Consider the following 18,934-nt stretch of genomic DNA (forward strand, 5'->3'; position numbering starts at 1 on the left):
TGTGCGCTATAAGGGTCGTTTGGTAGGAAGATTAGGAGAAATAATCCATGTTTGATAGGAATTTTGGGCCAAAGTATAACTAATTCATAGATTAGTTATACACCCTACATGGTATTATTGGATTTATTACTAATACCTTCCATTTGGTGATATTAGTAACACATAAGATCTAATAGCATGGGATTATCTATGTAAAGACAAAAATATACCTCAAATCATTTAAATCATTTTGTTTATTTTCTTGATTTTATGTTTTATATTTGTTCTAGTAAATTCATTTAAATAAATTAGCTTACAAATTTTATTATTTAGAGAGAGTTGTTTGTTGCTAAATAAATCCAATACAAATCAATACAATATTTGAAATATGAGTTGTTTAACATTTACTAATTGAAAAGACAAATATATCACCACATGACGTTTGCGATCTTAATTGAATATATTATTTTTTAATATATATGTGGTTTATAATCAATTGTATTTTGAACAATTTATAAAACTGCATACATATTAAAACTACAACTTGCAATTTTATATGTAAATGTAGATGATTTATTCGAATTTACAATTGATTACCGTCTTTTCGGTTTTAAAAGTAGATGGTCTATCTTTTTTAAAATTGAAAATTGACGTTTTGTGAGTGATTAATTTATTAAGATGACAATTATTTACCCTCAAATAACTCAAGTGAGGAAATAGCAAACATGACAACAAAATTGTTCTTCTCCTTGCTAGTTAGAAGGCCATAAAAAATAATATTGTCCGGCAATTATCTATCTTGGCCTGATTACATGAAATAGAAAATCTCATAAAAATTCAAGGATATAATTGGAAAGAAGTTTTTTTATATAATTTTAATTTGAACACAAAATGAAGTGGAAAGCAATGAACCAAACACTTGATAAAAATAATTCTTGCATTACTAATCTATGTACTACTAATTCGTACGTTACTAATCTTTGCTATTAATCTCTGCATTATTAATCCCTACATTACTAATCCTTGCATTATTTATTTTTTGTACCAAATGACCACTAATAGTTTCAATCCAAATATCATATGCAGTACCAAGCGGCATGAACAATAGCTTCACTCTCTTTATAGTGTATAGGAGTTAAGAAGTAGACCAAAAGAGCATATACATGTGACATTTTACATTCATATTTTAAATTAAATTATTCTTATTTTTTTTTTGTAAGTACCTTCTTTTCTTATTTATTATTTTTCTTCAAATTTCTACATTTATTTACCAATAATAATGACATCATAACATTCAAATGTAGTAACATCAAAAATAAAATAATCAAAAAATAATAAATCTAGTTGGAAGTCACAACTAAATATTGTCAAAACTAAATTCAATTGAAAAATATATCTTAAAAATAGCAGTAATACCAAAAATTAACTAAAAAGAAAAATAAAAAGAAATAAAAACTTGAACATTAAAGCAAACAAAAATAGCAATAATATAAAAAATTAACTAAACATAAAAAGAAATAAAACTTGAGCAAACAAAATAACAGTAATACCAAAAATTAACTAAAAAAAAAGAAATAAAAACTTGAACATTAAAGCAAACAATAAAAATATACTCAGTATAGTTTTATAAGTGGAGTCTAGAGGATATGGTGTGTATGTAACTTTTCCCCTAATTGTGAAGATATTTCTATTGTTTCTGATGAACTCTCAAATAAATACATAATTATTAAAAACATTTACACTTTAAAATAATTATTAAAAAATGTCAATATGTCAATATTTAAAAAAATAAATTGTATCCTAATATAATTAATTTCATTTTCTTTTATTTCTCAAATCAGGTCCATATTGGACCATTTTTTACTCCACTATCCGGTAAAAAAAAATACCTTCATTGCCCACTTATCCCTCTTCCTAGGTTTTACCCCAAATCACTCATTTCTCTCTCTTCCTTTGGTCACCATTGTTATCTCCTTTCCTTGTTCAAGAAAATCAACTCTTCCAATTTATTATCCTTTGTTCAAGAAATCTCACAATTAATTCAAAAGATTTTTCACCCATTGATAAAGGTAAATTCGAAGCCAACAAGTATTTTGTGAGATTTCTTGTGATTTTGATTTCATATTCACCAAGTATTTTGTATTTCAAATTTTTTCGTCTTTTAAATAGTATTGTTTGATTTTTTTTGTGAGTTTGTTTTCATATTCACCAAGTATTTTGTGAGATTTTCCTCTTTTATGTATTTCGGATTTTTCGTCTTTTAAACACTATTGTTCGATTTATTTCGTAATTTTGTTTTCATATTTGAGATTTAGTAGATTGTAGTAATCTACATTGACATTCATACATCATATAATGTTTGAGTTCTTATACATTCATATTTAATGATTTCACATTTTGCTTATAGGGTTTCTAATGCACAAGTGAATATGGATTCAAATTTAGGTTTGGTGAACAAAAAATTGGAAAAAGGAACATAGCAGACGAAGAAGAAGAAGGAGAAGGAGAAGGAGAAGGAGAAGGAGAAGGAGAAGAAGAAGAAGAAGAAAGAGAGAGTCGGAGAAGAAGATTGCAAAAATTGTATTCATATCAGAATTGTATTCATATTAATTTTTGTTTATCAATTGTTTTTCTTTTACTCAACATTTGTAGTTTTATTAAGAACATTATATTTTTTTTTAGTTTGTAGTCATTCCAATAGGTATACCAAATGGATTTGTATTTCTTAAGCAAAGATGTATCCTATATTTTTCACAATCAATTTATATTTTTTTAGAATATTGTATCCTTCCTCAACAAATTGTATTATTTCCACTATTATGCTTTTTTTCAGAATCTTGTATCCATATTTCTTTCACAGTCAATTTGTATTTTTTTAGAATATTGTATCCTTCCTCAACAAATTGTATTATTTTCAACATGCATGCTATTTGTTTTTCAGAATCTTGTATCCTTTAATAAATCATATTCATATGTAATGATTAGATTATATATATTGGGATACAATCAGTAATATTTTTGTAATATAAATAAAATAAAAATATATTTGACAGTCATGTAATACAATTTTGATCATTGGAATATAATTTTTAGTTTCACTATAAAAGCAAGATATCAATTTTAATTTGAATGGTAAAGTGAGCACATAAAATGTAAAAACTATTGGTATACAATTACGATGAAAACATAATAAAAAAAAAGTTAAGGAATGACTGGATTATAAGGGGTTTCATCTTCCCGCTTCAACAAAACTCTCACTCTTCCTCTTTGCATGAAATCTTGTGGATATGTTTTATCAAACTTAATTGCACAAGGAATTTTGAGGAAGTTGCAGCAATCACTAATCTCAGTACAAGTAAGGCAAGCACAAGCTTTCGTCACACAAATTCTTCTTCCTTCCGCTATCGTCTTTTTTGAATTTATATAAACTGGATACAGTATGTTCCACTTCTTGATATTCTTAATTTCACCATCCATGATTAAGATCTTGATAAAGGAGAAAATTGGAGATTGAAACTATTGATCTAATCGAATGAGAAAGGAGATTTCTTTGAAATTGTAACTAATGAGAATTTTAAGTGATATGTTTCGTTTTTAAAAAATATTATTTCTCTTGATTTTCTCCTTTATGTTATTAAATAATAGTATTCTTGCAAATCAAACGAATAAAAAATACATAAATCAGATACATAACAAATTAAAATAATGACATTTTAAATAAATATTGAAAGTGTGGATAAGGGGTCCTATTAAATGTCAAAATATTGACATTCTGAAAATTTGCCCTATAAAATTAGTATGAAAAGAAAATACATTATTAGTGACAGTCAATTAATTAATAATGGAGAAAAAATAGTACTAACAACAAATTAATTATACAATAACTGAATCGAATGCAATAACGAGTAATAATAATATCGAAGAATAAGATAATAGTAGAGCAATATAAGTAATATTGATCAACAAAACTAGACAGTGCTCGACTACCTACTAACCTTCTCTTCTAATTCTCGACATTTATATCCTCTTAGCTAGAGTCATGTCCTCAGTAAGTTGTATAGGTGCACTATTTCTTATATAATCACCTTCGTGTGATACCCCTTTAGACTGTCTCGATGTTTCTTCACATCAACCATAGTCAACCTCTCACATTATTTTGCGCTCTACATCGTTTTTCATTTTTTTCAATTATAAAAATACTTTAAAATTTTCATTCCCCGAGCCTACACCCTGGGCGGGACTGGCACTCGAGAACCATTGTTGGCCCCAAGCGAACCCTTGGCCTGGCTTACTTATTCAGCGGAAGACTTACTCATGATATAAATACTTTAAAAAGTAAACTTAACTTCTCAATAATAAACTTAGAATGTATTAAAATAACATTCACTGGCCAAAGTGGCAACTCAAGTCTCAACCATCAAAACAGGAAATAGAAAGACTCAAGAACTAACATCACTAACTATCTATGAAGCCTCTAAACAACTGATATGGACGTCGGGACAAGATCCACGACATCCTAAAGAACTAAACATACAGAAAGTGATAAAAGGGGATCCTTCGAAAGCAAGGAGGCTCACCAACAAACTCTGAAGCTCAACTAGAATCAACGATGCGCTGGATGTTGATCCTGGTTACATGTATCTGCATCATTAAAAGATGCAGGCCAAATAGCATCAGTACATTGAATGTACGAGCATGCGATGGGAAATCTAAATAAGACATAAGCTTGAAAGGAACTGAAGAACAAACCTGATCTCAACTGAACTGAACTGAACTGAACTCATTTCAATATAAAGTAGTATAAACAAGCGCAATACAAAGAAGAACTTTTTAAAACATGGATAACAACTCTGTGTATTTAGAAATACAATAGTGACTCTGTGTGTATGCAAAGATACAATATAAACTCTGGAATGTATATAAAAATACAAATTACTTTTGCGTATATAAGAATACAAAATACTGCTGTGATAGTTTCTCTAACCGACAACCATCACGTAATAGCTATTGTGATGATACAACATTTTGCCTCACACTGTCAGGGCCGTCCTATACCTTGCCAAGGGTATAGAACCTGACTACTAAGTTGATCCACTAGTCTATGGTAAAAATCACCAAGGAGTCATCTAAAAAGTATGACCCTTTTCTACCCATGATGGCTACATGGTTTATGGGGGCTAGGAGTTGTCTGAACTCTCCCCCATATCGGTGCTCAATACTACTCCCAAAATATAATTCCAGCTCTTACGTTTAAAAACATAATTCTTTCTGTGATTTGAGATAATTGCTCAAAACTTAGCTCAAAGGCTCCTCTTGGAAATCAAAGTTTCCTCTAACTGAAAACTAGCTCAAAGGCTCTTTTGGATATCAAAGTTTCTTTCTTGTTTAAATGTGAAAAAAATTTACTCTTTGGAAATACATAGTCCCCATATACTCTTTTGAATAAATGAACTTCAATCTTTACTCTTTACTCAACTCAAAACTTAAGTCTTAAAACAAAGTTAAAACGGTTGTAAAAGACTTTTGGAAAACTCTAAGAACTTCTGTTGACTTGACTCTTAACTTTCCTTGAATTGAATTATGGATTCAAGGTTCATGATCTCATGTTATTGATGATTTCATGATGTTTAGACATACCTTAGAGTGTAGGAATCAACTAGGAAACATAGGTACGTTAGAAAGGAACTAGTACGGAAAGAAGTGGGAAGAAGTAGAAGACCTGGAGTCCCTAGCGCTCTGAGTAGCGCGGGGGGGCAGAGGGTAAATTTCAAAGACTGGTTTAGGGCGCTCTGGCTGGAGCGGCGCCCCAGAGGCCAAACTTCATAGCACTTTGTGGGGCGCTTTGAGTGGCGCGGCGCCCCACCCTTCTCCCCAAGTGTTTGACGATTTTTCTTGCTCGCTTTTCAACTCTAAACTCAATTGGGGTTTTCCCTCAAACACTTAGATTCGACTACATAATCAAAATATGGAAGAATCTACTCAAAATGACACCTAATTTCATGAATCAAAATCAAGAACTACTCAACAACTCCAACAATCAAGAACCCAATAGAAACTCCAAACAAATCCATAAAGAACTCAATTTCTAAACCTTCAAGAATCTAAATTCGCTGAAATAAATCATGTTTGGTGCGTGGGTGAACTAACCAAATGCTATGTGATCTCACATACCTCGTACGGATCACCCCTTGACGAAATCCACAAGCAATTCTTCAAGAACTTGGTGATTCCTTGCTTTTTCTCCTCTTTTCTCCCCTTCTTTTCTCTTCTCTCAAATCTCTAACTTGTTTTTCAGAAGCGTAAACTGAATCCAATCAGTCTATGCCCTAACTTAATAACCAAAAATAAAATTAATTAATTGGGTGGTGAAAAGACCATAATGCCCTTCAAAAATCCGGTTTTGACTTCCTTATCTAGACAACCCAACATCAAATGGGCATATATCACTCAAACAAACTCAAAACTGAGAAAACTCGGTGGCGTTGGAAAGATAATTCAAAGATATTTCCTACGGTATATTGTAGCACACCTAAATCATCCTGATCAAGGATTTTTGGTCGTTTGAAGTTGACACAAAACTCTTACTTAACCTAAATTTGTCAAATTTCCAGATTTTTCTTTCTTTCCAAAAATGACTCTTTTTAATTCTAGCTCTTTCTAGTTCTTTCAAATAGCGAGGTGTTACAAAAATTTAGAGATTAGTGTCCAAAATACACCTAAACTATTCCTTTTATTTTGGTTTCATACTTAAATTGTTGAGAGTGTGAGTTTCACACCTAAATTACCACTTATTAGTTTGAGAAACACACCCTAGTGCTGTGTGTAATACACTCTCTCTTTTCTTTGCAGAAATCTTTGTCACATGACATTTCACATGGATAAAATATTTCACTTTGAGAAAAATTAAATAAACTATTAATATTAGTTAAAAACTAAAGATTAAAGTATTACTATAAAAAAAATATTTAAAAAAAAATATAATTATATTTTGAAAAAATAAAAATTTAAAATATTTTTCTCATCCCACTGCATCATCTCCTCTCCCCCCCCCCCCTCCCCGACAATGCCCCTTCCTTTTATTTTTTAAAATTATTTTATAAAATATGTTTTACAAATTTAGACCTAACCCTCCCACCCCCCACTTCTTCCTAAAAGAAATTTGGTATTATCTTTTGTTTTAAAATAAAATAAAATTCCACCCCACCCCGTCTAAACCTCCACTCCTAATTTATTTATTTATTTATTTTAAAATTTTCATTTTTTGTTAGATGTCTACATATGTTTTTTTCTACTTGTGTACCTGTCATGCCTCGAGCCTACACCCTAGACGTGGTCAGCACTTGATAACCATTTATGATCCCTAAGCAAACCCTTGGACTGACTGACTACTTAGCGGTAGACTTACTCAAGCGATAATGGGCTTAGAAACAGAATTTAGAACATTCAAACTCAAAGAAAATACTTAACTCAAACTCTCTATAAAATACTCAGTAATATAGGTATAATAGTTTGCAAAATATCTCGAGGAAAAGTAAATACTAAGAGACTCTTCAACTTTATCTATCTATAAAGCCTCTATAGTTCAACATGGATGTTAGGACAAGACCCACGACACCCTAAAATGACTAAACTGGAAAGAAAAATGTAGTCCTCTAGAATGCAGGGATGTCATATCCCGAGCCTACACCCTGGACATGATCGGCACTCGAGAACCATTGCTAGTCCCCACGCGAACCCTCATCCTGGATGACTACAAGCGAAAAACTAACTCAAGAAAAAAAGGAAACTCCAAATGCATAAATAAACTTTAAAAACTCAATTTGAACTAAACTCCAATAACTGTCTGAAAATAATTTAACAAGTTATAGTTAAATTGTCACTCTCCAAGCCTACACCCTAGACGCGACTGGCACTCGAGAACCATTGATGGCCCCAAGCGAACCCTTGGCCTGGCTCAACTCTCAGCGGATTACTTACTCAACAACAAATAAACCTCAAATGTAAATATTTAACTCAATATCTCAAATAGATAAACTCAGAATATTTTGAAGAAACATTCAACTGGCAAAAAGAGGCAACTCAAGTCTAGAACATTAACAACTGAAAATGAAACAAACTTCTCAACTACTACCCTCTATGAAGCCTTTAATACTATGAGGGATGTCGGGAAAAGAACCCCGATCATCCTAATAAAACTGAAATAATAGAAATAAGTGAGAGATCCTTCGGAAGCAAGGAGGCTCACCAAACAACTTTGTGACTGCAAGTGGTATCAACGGGGCACCTGTTGATGACTCTGGTTTGTTGTATCTGCATCATGAAAGATGTAAGCCAAATGGCGTCAATACATTGAATGTACGAGCATGCAAGGGAAAATCTAACGCATGACATCAACTTGAACTAGAACTAAAGAAACATACTCACTTCATCTCAACTCAAGGATACTCAAAGGTACTCAAAGATACTCAAACTCAGAAATATTAAACTCAATTCAATATAAAAGCAACAATAGAGATGCATTATAAAGAAAGCTTTTAAAACAATAGATAAAAATTCAATGTATTTAAAAATACAATAATAACTCAGTTTGTATGTAAATATACAAAATAACTAAATTTGGGAGATTCTCTAATCGACAACCATCACTATGAGCTATGTGATGTTACGACGTCTCACCCATGCTGCCAGAACTGTCTAATACCTTGCCGGAGTATAGAACTCCGTAACTAAGTGGATCTACTAAGCTATGCCTAAAAAACAGTAAGGAATCATCTAAAAAGTATGACCATTTCTACCTACGTTGGTTACATGGTTTATGAGGACTTTGAGTTGTTTGAACTCATCCCTATATCGGTGCCTAATACTACTCCCAATAATATAACTCAACTTATATGTTTAAAAACATTTTCCCATCCTCAAATTTTCAGATTATTACTCAAAAGGCTTCTCTTAAAAGAGATAGTGCAGAAAAATTCCTCATGATCTCATTTGGAAATCAAAGTTTCCTCTCATTTTAAATGTAAAACATTTACTCTTGGGAATACTTAGTTCACATATATTCATTTTGAAAAATGAAACTCAACTCTACTCATCCTCATACTTAGGTACTCGAGTCTTAAAACCAGTTTTAAAAGATTATAAAAGACTTCTCAAAATGACACGAAAGAACTCTCAAGACTTTACTCTTAACTCTACCTTGAATTTGAATTATGAATTATGAATTCAAGGGTTATGATTCATGTTATGAAGGATCTCTCGATGTTTAGATGTAGTTTAGAGTAGTTAGAATTAGAAAGGAGTGAAGATACACTTTAAAAAAACTCAGACGGGACAAACGACGGAAAACGGATGGGGAAGGCGACCCTAGCGCACTAAGTGGCATTGGGCGCCAGCCCCTAAGCTTCAGAACCTCTTTTTTGGAGTACTACTGGCGCAGAGCGCCAGCCCCTGCGTAGAAATTTCTGACGAATTTTCTTCTTCAACTTTTTGCCCTAATTCACCTAGAATCGAATGGTTTCTTCCAAACTCTCCTAGATTCGAATACCCAACCTTAGTAAATGAAAATCCACTGATAAACAACCCTCAAACTCCTAACATTCATATCAAGAATTCATTAAACCTCATTATTAAAGATTTATGAAATGAAACTTCAAGAAATTCATCAAGAACTCAATTATTCGACCCCAAGAATGAAATTACGAAATAATAGCACATGATTGGCATGTGGGTGAAAGAACCCAACACTATGAGAGCTTACATACTTCTTAGCAATCAAACCCTTGGCAAAATTCCTCGACAAATCTCAAAAATCTTGACAAACTCCTTGTACCTCTTCTCTTTTCTCCTCTTGAACTCCTCTCAAAAACCTAAGCATGATTTTGAATTGTGAAAACTGATCAAAGTCAGTCTAAACCCCTAAAATATTACTGATCTTGGGCATATAAATATGCCCAATTACTACAAATTAACCATCTTTAACGTAAGTTTTAGGACATTCACTAATCTAACTAGCATATTTTGGCTTAAGATTGCAATGATTGCATACTAACATATATGATTAGCAATTTTGCAGGGTTCCTAAGGGAAGTGATTGAGTCAAGGAAGAAAAAGGAGTTAAAGATGAAAAGCAACTCCAGGAGCAAAGACTAGGTGTGGCGCCCAGCATTACTGGCGCAGGCCAGGCGCGACGCGCCAAGGGGGTTTTACTGGGGCTACATTTGGGCGCACTGGCAGTGCGGCGCGCCAGCCTTCCAAGCGCGAATTGGGCGCGATGCCTCAGTCTTTTGCAGAGTTGTGGCAAAAGTTTATTTAAAAAGGACACTTAGTTGAAGTAGAATTCGACTCTATTATTCCTAACTATTATAAATAGACCCTTAGGACTCCATTGTTAGGGTTCGACTTTTATTTTTGTGTGCAAGAGAAAGTATCTACGTTTGTAATCGGGTTTGATCTTCTAAGTCTTCTATTTTCCAGGAAATCGCATGAACAATTGTATTTGGTGGTTTTCTAATAGCATGAGTGGCTAAACGCCCTAGTTCTGGGGCTGTATCTACGAATGGATTGTTGATTATTAAAGGCTTTATGAATTAATTCTTAGTTGTCATTGTAAGTTACTTCTATATTCTTGTTTTAGTATTTCTTGACTTGCCATCTAGAGATAAATCTATTTTTTAACCTTAAAATCGGGAGAGGAGAGGTTAGATAGACCAGAGGATATAGAGAGCTTGATTGACTCGTTAAGTCAAGGTGATTTGTGTTCAGGAGTGACGCCCGGACGAACAACTCGCTTGGTGACAAAATAGGATGAAACATAAATGCTCGCCAATTAGTCTATTTATCCCCGCTCAACAATGTAGTTAGGTAGCTAATTGGGGTAGGCGACGAGAGGTGTATAGCCCGACTCATATAATTAACCCTATAAACCAGTAACTTGACAACTGAAATTAGTTCTTGCCAATAGTATGATACATGATATTCAGTATATGCTGCAGCCCTAGAATTGCTTTTTACTTGCTTGAAACATAATATTAAAGTCGTTCACAATTAGTTACTTTTATTTAAGTTCATAATTAGTAGTAGTTAACAATCAATCATCAATTCTTGAAAAGATTACTTTTATTTTTATTTGTAGAATTAAGTGTTAAATATAAATTGATCATAAGTCCCTTGGGAACGATAACTCATTTCTTAAAGAATCTATATTACTTGCGCGACCACGTACACTTCCGTGTATACTTGGTAGAAACAATTACCAAAAATGTTTAAAGCTAATGGGGGTAAAGAAAAGACCAAAATACCCCTCATTAATTTGGGTAAATTTCCTTAATCGGACAGGCTGAACTCAAACTGGCATATCTCCCTCATCCAAACTCAAAATTTAGCAAACTCGATGGTGTTGGAAAGAGGACTCAAGAGTCCTTTCATTTGATATCTTTTGGGCCACCTAACTCATCCTGTTTTGAAGGTTATGGTCATTTGAAGTTGACCCAAAACTCAAAATCTAAGAATAACTTGCACAAATCTCAATTTAGCTATTTCCAATTTAGCTCTTTCTAAGGAGGAATGTTACATAAATGTCTCATGACCTCAAAAAATCTCAACAAAAAAAGAAATAATGAAAGACTCTTTGACCTTTAAACTATCTATGAAGCCTTTAGAACTCAGATAGGTGTCAGGATAGAACCCCCAACAACTTAACAAAATAAGAAGTAAATGTGAAGCCTTTCGGAAGCAAGGAGGCTCACCCAAGCTAGCTGGAATGTTAATGGTCTCAACGAAACGCATGTTGATGATCCTGAACACTGTATTTGCATCATAAAATGATGCCGATCGAATGACATCAGTACATTTAATGTACAAGCATGTAAGGGGAAAACTAAAACATACAAATATAGCTGAACTAATAGAAATAGAAGACATGCTCACCTCAACTCAACTCAATATGAAACCAGTGATAATAAGATGCAATATATAAAGATTTTAAAACAACAGATAATAACTCAAGATTATAAAAAACACTAATAAACTATTTACTCTTAGTTGGGAGATTCTCTAACCGACAACTATCGCTATGAGCTACGTGATGATACATCGTCTTGCCCACGCTACCAGAACTTTCCTATACCTTATCAGGGTATAAAACACCTCAACTAAGTGGATCCACTAAACTCTGCCCGAAGACACTTAGGATTTATCTAAAAAGTATGATTATGTACCCATGTTGGCATACATGGTTTATGAGGAATGTGAGTTGTCTGAACTCATCCCTATATTAGTGCTCAATACTACTCCCAATAATATACTCATGCTCATATGTTTAAAAACATAACTCTTCCTCCATTTGAGATAATTGCTCAAAAGATCCTTTATAAGGAGGTAATGCTCAGGACTCCTCATAAACTCATTTAGAAATCAAAGTTTCAATGTAAAAATGATACATTTTGGAATACTTAGTTCCCTTAAACTTTACCCAAAATTGTCTCCTTAAACTTTTCCTCAAAACTCAGTTTAAAACACAATAAATGACTTTCAAAGACTCATCAAGACTTATAACTCAAAATAGGGTTCATATTGAAATATAGACATGAACGAATTAAATCCAGAATTTCAATAATCATATAGAAAACTCAATACTCATAACTCAAGAACTCAATAATTCAGAACTTAATGATACTACTCATCTCAAGAATACTCAACTCCTAGGGTTCATGTGGAATTATGGATATGAACAACTCAACTCAAGGATCTTTATGCATAACTATGGAAATTAAATAATTAGCAATATAATTTCAAAAAGGATTAGGAACTCAAGAGCTCAAGGACTCAGAATTCAAATATTTTTCTCATCTCAAGAATACTCAACTCATAGGGTTCATGAGAAATTATGGAAATAAACAACTCCACTCAAGGATCTCAATAACAATATAGAGACTCATGAATACAAATCTTCTCATTCTCATACTTACTTCCTCAAGACTTAGCTCAAAACTATGGTTGATTACAAAATACTCCTCTAAATGACTCAAAAAAACCTCTTGGACTTTCCTCTTAACTTTACTTTAATTGGAAATGTGAATTTAAGAGCTATGATTAAGACATAGGATCTCTCAATGATTGATGAAAGCTTATATAGTTAGTAATAAGAAGAGAGCAATGACACGAATTGGAAAGCACTGGCGAGACGCGGAGAAGGATTTTATTTTTGGTCGCGAAATAATTTTTGAGACAGAGGACTCTGTATCCTCACCATGACGCAGAGAGGGGTGCTCGACTGGATACTAAAAATCTTAAGTGCCTCCGCGACACATACCTGGGTGCAAATATTTGTCTGATCTTTTCTTCCTCTCCCAAACTCAATTCAATTCATACCTAATGCAATTTTGTTGCCCAATTTCACAAATTTCATAAAACCAGAACGTTTTCAATGAAACCCACACAAAGTTCATCAAGAATAAAACTCATTCGCGAGACCCCTCACCTCACAACTCAACTCGACTCCATTATTAAATAATGAAGATAAAACCTCAAGATCTTCATCAAGAATCTCAATCAATAAAATTTAAGAACGAATTTATGGATGAAATACACATGATTAGCGTGAGGGTGAACAAACCCAACACTATGAAAGTTTACGTACTTTGACGAAAAATATTCTTGAAGAAACTTGAAGGAGAATCTTGGAAGATGAACCCTTGCCTTAGCGTTTCTTAAAGTTTCTTGAGCATAGAAATTTAGGAGTGAATGAGAGGGTTTAATTATCAAAACTGATTTTTCTACACGTTTAGGATAATTTAGATAACCTCCTAAGGGTTTTAGGACTAAAATGCCCTTAAAGAAATAAATAAAATGAGTTGGAAGTCATAATAATTTTCCAGCGGACAGTGAGGTTCGTAATCACTCTGTAAAATGGAGCCATCATGGAGCTGCTGCTAGGTTAGACCGTCTCTAGTAAATCACTCATAATTTTTTACTCAAAGCTCTAATTGAGGCAAACTTGGTGGAGTTGGAAAGAGGACTCGAAGAGTTTAATTTGAAAGGTCATGAGCCATCAAACTCTTTATGTGCTAAAAGATATTGTCATTTGAAGTTCACCCAAAACTTGAGAAAACTGATGGTTGACTTGAACAAATTTCTCTTTAGTTCTTTTTGAAACTAGAGGTGTTACGTCTAGTAACCTTAACACCTAAGAAAATTTAAAATCACTCATAAAAATCCCATTCATAATGAAGAAGTATTCGAGTCTTGACTTAGAAATGTTTAGGGTGTTACAAAGGAGGCTCACCAAAAGCTAACTGGAGTGCAAAGTGATCTCAACGAAGCGTCTGTTGATGATCCTGAACACATTTATCTACATCATAAAAAGATGCAGGTCGAATGACATCAATACATTGAATGTACGACTATGTAATAAAGCTGAATAAATAAATAACTGAACTTGTCACCCCCCGAGCCTACGCCCTAGATGTAACTAGCACTCGAGAACCATTGTTGGTCCCAACGGAACCCTTGGCCTAGCTCCATACTCAGTGGAAGACTTAATCAATAATGCATGAACTCAAAATAAAAGTTTTCTCAAACAGTCTCAAAATAGATAACTCAGAATATTTTAAAGAAAACATCCAACTGGCCAAAGAGGTAACTCAAGTATAGAACAATAACAATTGAAAATTAAACAAACTTCTCAAGACTCTACTGTCTACGAAGCCTCTAACAACTATGATGAAAGTCGGGATAAGACTCACATCATCTTAATACGACTGAAAGTAAATATGGAACCCTTCGAAGCAAGGAGGCTCAGCAAAGAAACTTTGGAACTGCAAGTGGTATCAACGGATCGTCTGTTGATGACCCTGATTACATGTATTTGCATCATGAAAAATGTATGCCAAATGGCGTCAGTACATGAAATGTACGAGCATGCAAGGGGAACTCTAAAGCACAGACACAAGCTTGAACTAATAAAAAGAAAGAACATACTCACCTCATCTCAACTCAACTCAACTCAAGGATACTCAAAGATATTCAAAGATACTCAAACTCAGAAATACTCAACTCAATTTAATATAGAAGCAACAATAAAGATGCATTATAAAGAAATCTTTCAAAATAGTAGATAATAACTCAATGTATTTAAAACACACAATAATAACTCTTTTACTCTTATTTGGGAGACTCTATAACCAATAACTATCACTAAAGTTATGTGATGATACAACATCTCGCCCATGCTGCCAGAACTGTCTTATACCTTGCCGGAGTATAATACATCCTCAACTAAGTTGATCCACTAAGCTATGCTTAAAAGCAATAAAGAATCATCTAAAAAGTATAACCATTTACCCATGTTGGCATACATGGTTTATGAGGACTTTGAGTTGTCTGAACTTGTCCCCATATCAGTGCACAATACTACTCCTAATAATATAACTCATGCTCATATGGTTAAAGCATTTCCTCATCCTCAACTTTGAGATTATTACTCAAAAGATTCTCTTACAAGAGATAGTGCTCGAAACTCCTCATGAACTCATTTGGAAATCAAGGTTTCCTCTCATTTTAAATGTAAACGTATTTACTCTTGGGAATACTTAGTTCCCATATATTCATTTTGAAAAAATGAAACTCAACTCTCCTCATCCTCATACTCAAGTACTCAAGTCTTAAAATAAGTTTTTAAAAGTTTGCAAAAGACTTCTCAAATGAATCAAAAGAACTTCCTCGAACTTTACTCTTAACTCTATCTTGAATTTGAATTATGAATTCAAGAGTTATGACTTGGATATGCATGATCTCTCAAGTATTAATGAAGATTTTAAATGTGAATATCAAGTAAAGAACATAGGTACGATTCGAGGGAACACACGCGGAAAGAAGGACAGAAGGGTAGGGGACCTGACGACCCTGGCGCACTGAGTGGCGCGGGGTGCCAGCCCCAAAACTACTGACCAGTGTTTGGGGCGTACTGAGTGGTACGCCACGCCAGGCCCCAAACTACTGGACAGTAGTTCTACCCCTATGGTGGCACGCTGTCCCAAGCCCCTGCCCAGAATTTTGATGAATTTTCTTTCTCAATCTCATGCCCTAACTCATCTATAATCGAATGAATTCCTTTAAACTCCATTGGAAACATAAATCCAACACTAACAACGAAATCCACACCAAAACCCACCACGAACAACACTCATTCGCAATTCTCGCCTCAAGAACTCAACAAGAACTCCATTATTTAAGAATGAAGCACAGAACCCCAAGAACTCAACAAGATTCTCAATATGCTCAATCTCATGGACGAATTCATAAAGAAACTCATGATTGGCGTGTGGTTGAACAAACCCATCACTATGACAACTTACATACCTCGATAGAATCAAATTCTTGGCAAAAATCCTCAAAGCTCGTAAGAATTTTGAACGCTTGAAGCTTTTCTCCCTTTTCTCCTCTTGAAATTTGCCCTAACTTTCCAAACCTTTTAGACTTTAGTGTAAACCTATTTTAATCAGCTTTGACCCCTAATTTGGGTGTAAACGTGTGGACTAAGTGGGGTAAGGAAAAGACCAAAATACCCCTCCATAATTCGGATGAATTTCCTTAACTCGACAGATTGAACTCAAACGAGCATATCTCCCTCTTCTGAACTCAGAATTCAGCAAACTCGGTGGCGTTGGAAAGAGGACTCAAAGATCTTTCATTTGATATCTCATAGGCCACCTAACTCATCATGTGTTGAAAGTTATGACCGTTTGAAGTCGACCCTAAACTCACAATTGAAGTCTAACTTGAACAAATCTCAATTTAGCTCTTTCCAATTTAGCTCTTTCTAAAATTAGTTCTTTCTAAGACCGAGGTGTTACAGAACTGATAAGGCTGGAAGAATATTCATCTCAACTCACCTCAATATAAAGTAGTAGTAAGAGATGAAAGTTTTAAAGCTTCATAAATAAAAGATGCTAACTTAAGGATGTATATAAAAATACAATAAATCACTTTTTACTCTTATTTGGAAGATTCTCTAATCGGCAGCCATCACTATAAGCTATGTGATGATACAGTGCCTCGCCCACGCTGCCAGAATTTTCGTATACCTTGTCAGGTATAGAACACCTCAACTAAGTGAATCCACTAAAGGTATACTCGAAATCAATAAGGAGTCATCTAAAAAGTATGATCATTTACCCATGTTGGCTACATGGTTTATGAGGAATGTGAGTTTTCTGAACTCATCCCCATATCGGTGTTCAATACTAGTCTCAATAAATATATAGACTCATTCTCATGTAGAAATACTCTTTCTCTGTTTTGAGGTAATTACTCAAAAGATCCTCTTTAAGAGGCAATGTCTCAATTATCACTCAAAAATGTTTTAACTCTTTATGAAAATCAAAATTCTCTTTCTCAATGTAAAAATGATACATTTGGGAATCAATTAGTCCCCTCATACTTTACTCAAAATTATTCTTTAAACTCTACTGAAAACTCATCTTTACTTTCTCAAACATCAATTTAAGAAAAACGAATTTGGTTAACAAATTCTCAATAAAAGCTCAATAATAACTCAATAATAGGTTTCATGCTTAAAAATAGAGATGAACAATCAACTCAAGATTCTCAACGCAAGATATAACAGCTCAAAATAAGGAATATAACACATAACTCAACAATGATACTCATCTTAAAATTTATCAAAACTAAGGATGTAGCCCTAGATTATTCTTTAGTGATAAAAAGTAGATGTAGGGCGTGATAACGACCTCAGTCTTTCACTATGACCCGAAAGAACAAAGTTCTTGACGAAATACGAAGAACGTTAAAAAACCCTAGATTTTCTCATCTTGAATCCTTGCTCTAAGTCATTGAAATGTTTAAGGATGTAAAATAATGTTTTAATATTTTTTAGACCCTTCATTGGGTTAAGGGTCGAGATTTAGGCTTAGAAGGGATCAGAAAAGTCCAAATTAAAATATCCTTCATTAAAACTGTCGAAGTGGTCTACGGTTCCGACCTACGATCTGTAGGAATTCCTACGGCCCGTACTAGTCAGCCGTAGAACCACTTACTAGGGCCTTAAAATGTGAACAATTCCTACAGCCACTTCCTATGGCCCGTAGAAACTTCTACGGTCCGTAAAGATTTAAACTTGAACTTTATAATTTCACTAAGTCTAGATTTGTCATGCCCCGATCCTACACCCTGGGAGGGACTGGAACTCGTGAATCATTACTGGCCCCAAGTGAACCCTTGGCCTGGCTTACTTACTCAGCGAAAGACTCTAAGCATTATTACAATGATCAAATGCACTTCTACTCAACTGTTTAGTAAAATACCTTAGAACGTTTAAAGGTAAAACATTCAACTTGGCCAAAATGGCAACTCAAGTCTTAACATATGAAAAAAATAATGAAAAAACAATTGAACTACTAATTGTCTATGAAGCCTCTAAAACAAGGAGGGATGTTGGGACAAGACCCCCGATCATCCAAACAACTAAAGTACTAAAGCAATGTAAAATGAGCCCTTCGAAAAGTAAGGAGGCTCACCAACTGACTCTGAGTGCTCAACTGGATCAACAAGGAGTTGGGTGCTGATCCAGATTACCTATGTCTACATCATAAGAACATCTAGGCCAAATGGGATCAGTACATTGAATGTACGAGCATGCGAGGGGAAAACTAAACATAACATAAGCTTGAAAGGAATCTGAAAGGAACAATTACCTTGGCTTTACTCAACTCATGAATAACTCAACTCAAATGCAAAGTAGACAACAATAATGGTGCATTTAGCAACTCAATTTGTTAAAGAAATGCAATAACAACTCAATTTATATATAAAGTAATATAATACTATGAGAGTTTCTCTAACCGACAACCACCACGATTAGCCTAAGTGGTGATATAGCGTCTTGCCCACGCTTCCAGAATTGTCCTACACTTTGCCATCATATAGAATGCCTTAACTA

General features: G+C 33.9%; 1 protein-coding gene across 1 annotated transcript in view; it reads right to left on the reverse strand.

Moving 5' to 3' along the window:
- LOC125810235 (red chlorophyll catabolite reductase, chloroplastic) overlaps positions 1-18,934 on the reverse strand; it is a 1,038,333-nt gene that overhangs the window by 853,621 nt on the left and 165,778 nt on the right. The gene's annotated exons all lie outside the window — the stretch shown is intronic.

Source organism: Solanum verrucosum, unplaced genomic scaffold (assembly GCF_900185275.1).
Source record: "Solanum verrucosum unplaced genomic scaffold, falcon-dt-bn FXZP01000038.1, whole genome shotgun sequence".
In the NCBI taxonomy this organism is placed as follows: domain Eukaryota; kingdom Viridiplantae; phylum Streptophyta; class Magnoliopsida; order Solanales; family Solanaceae; genus Solanum; species Solanum verrucosum.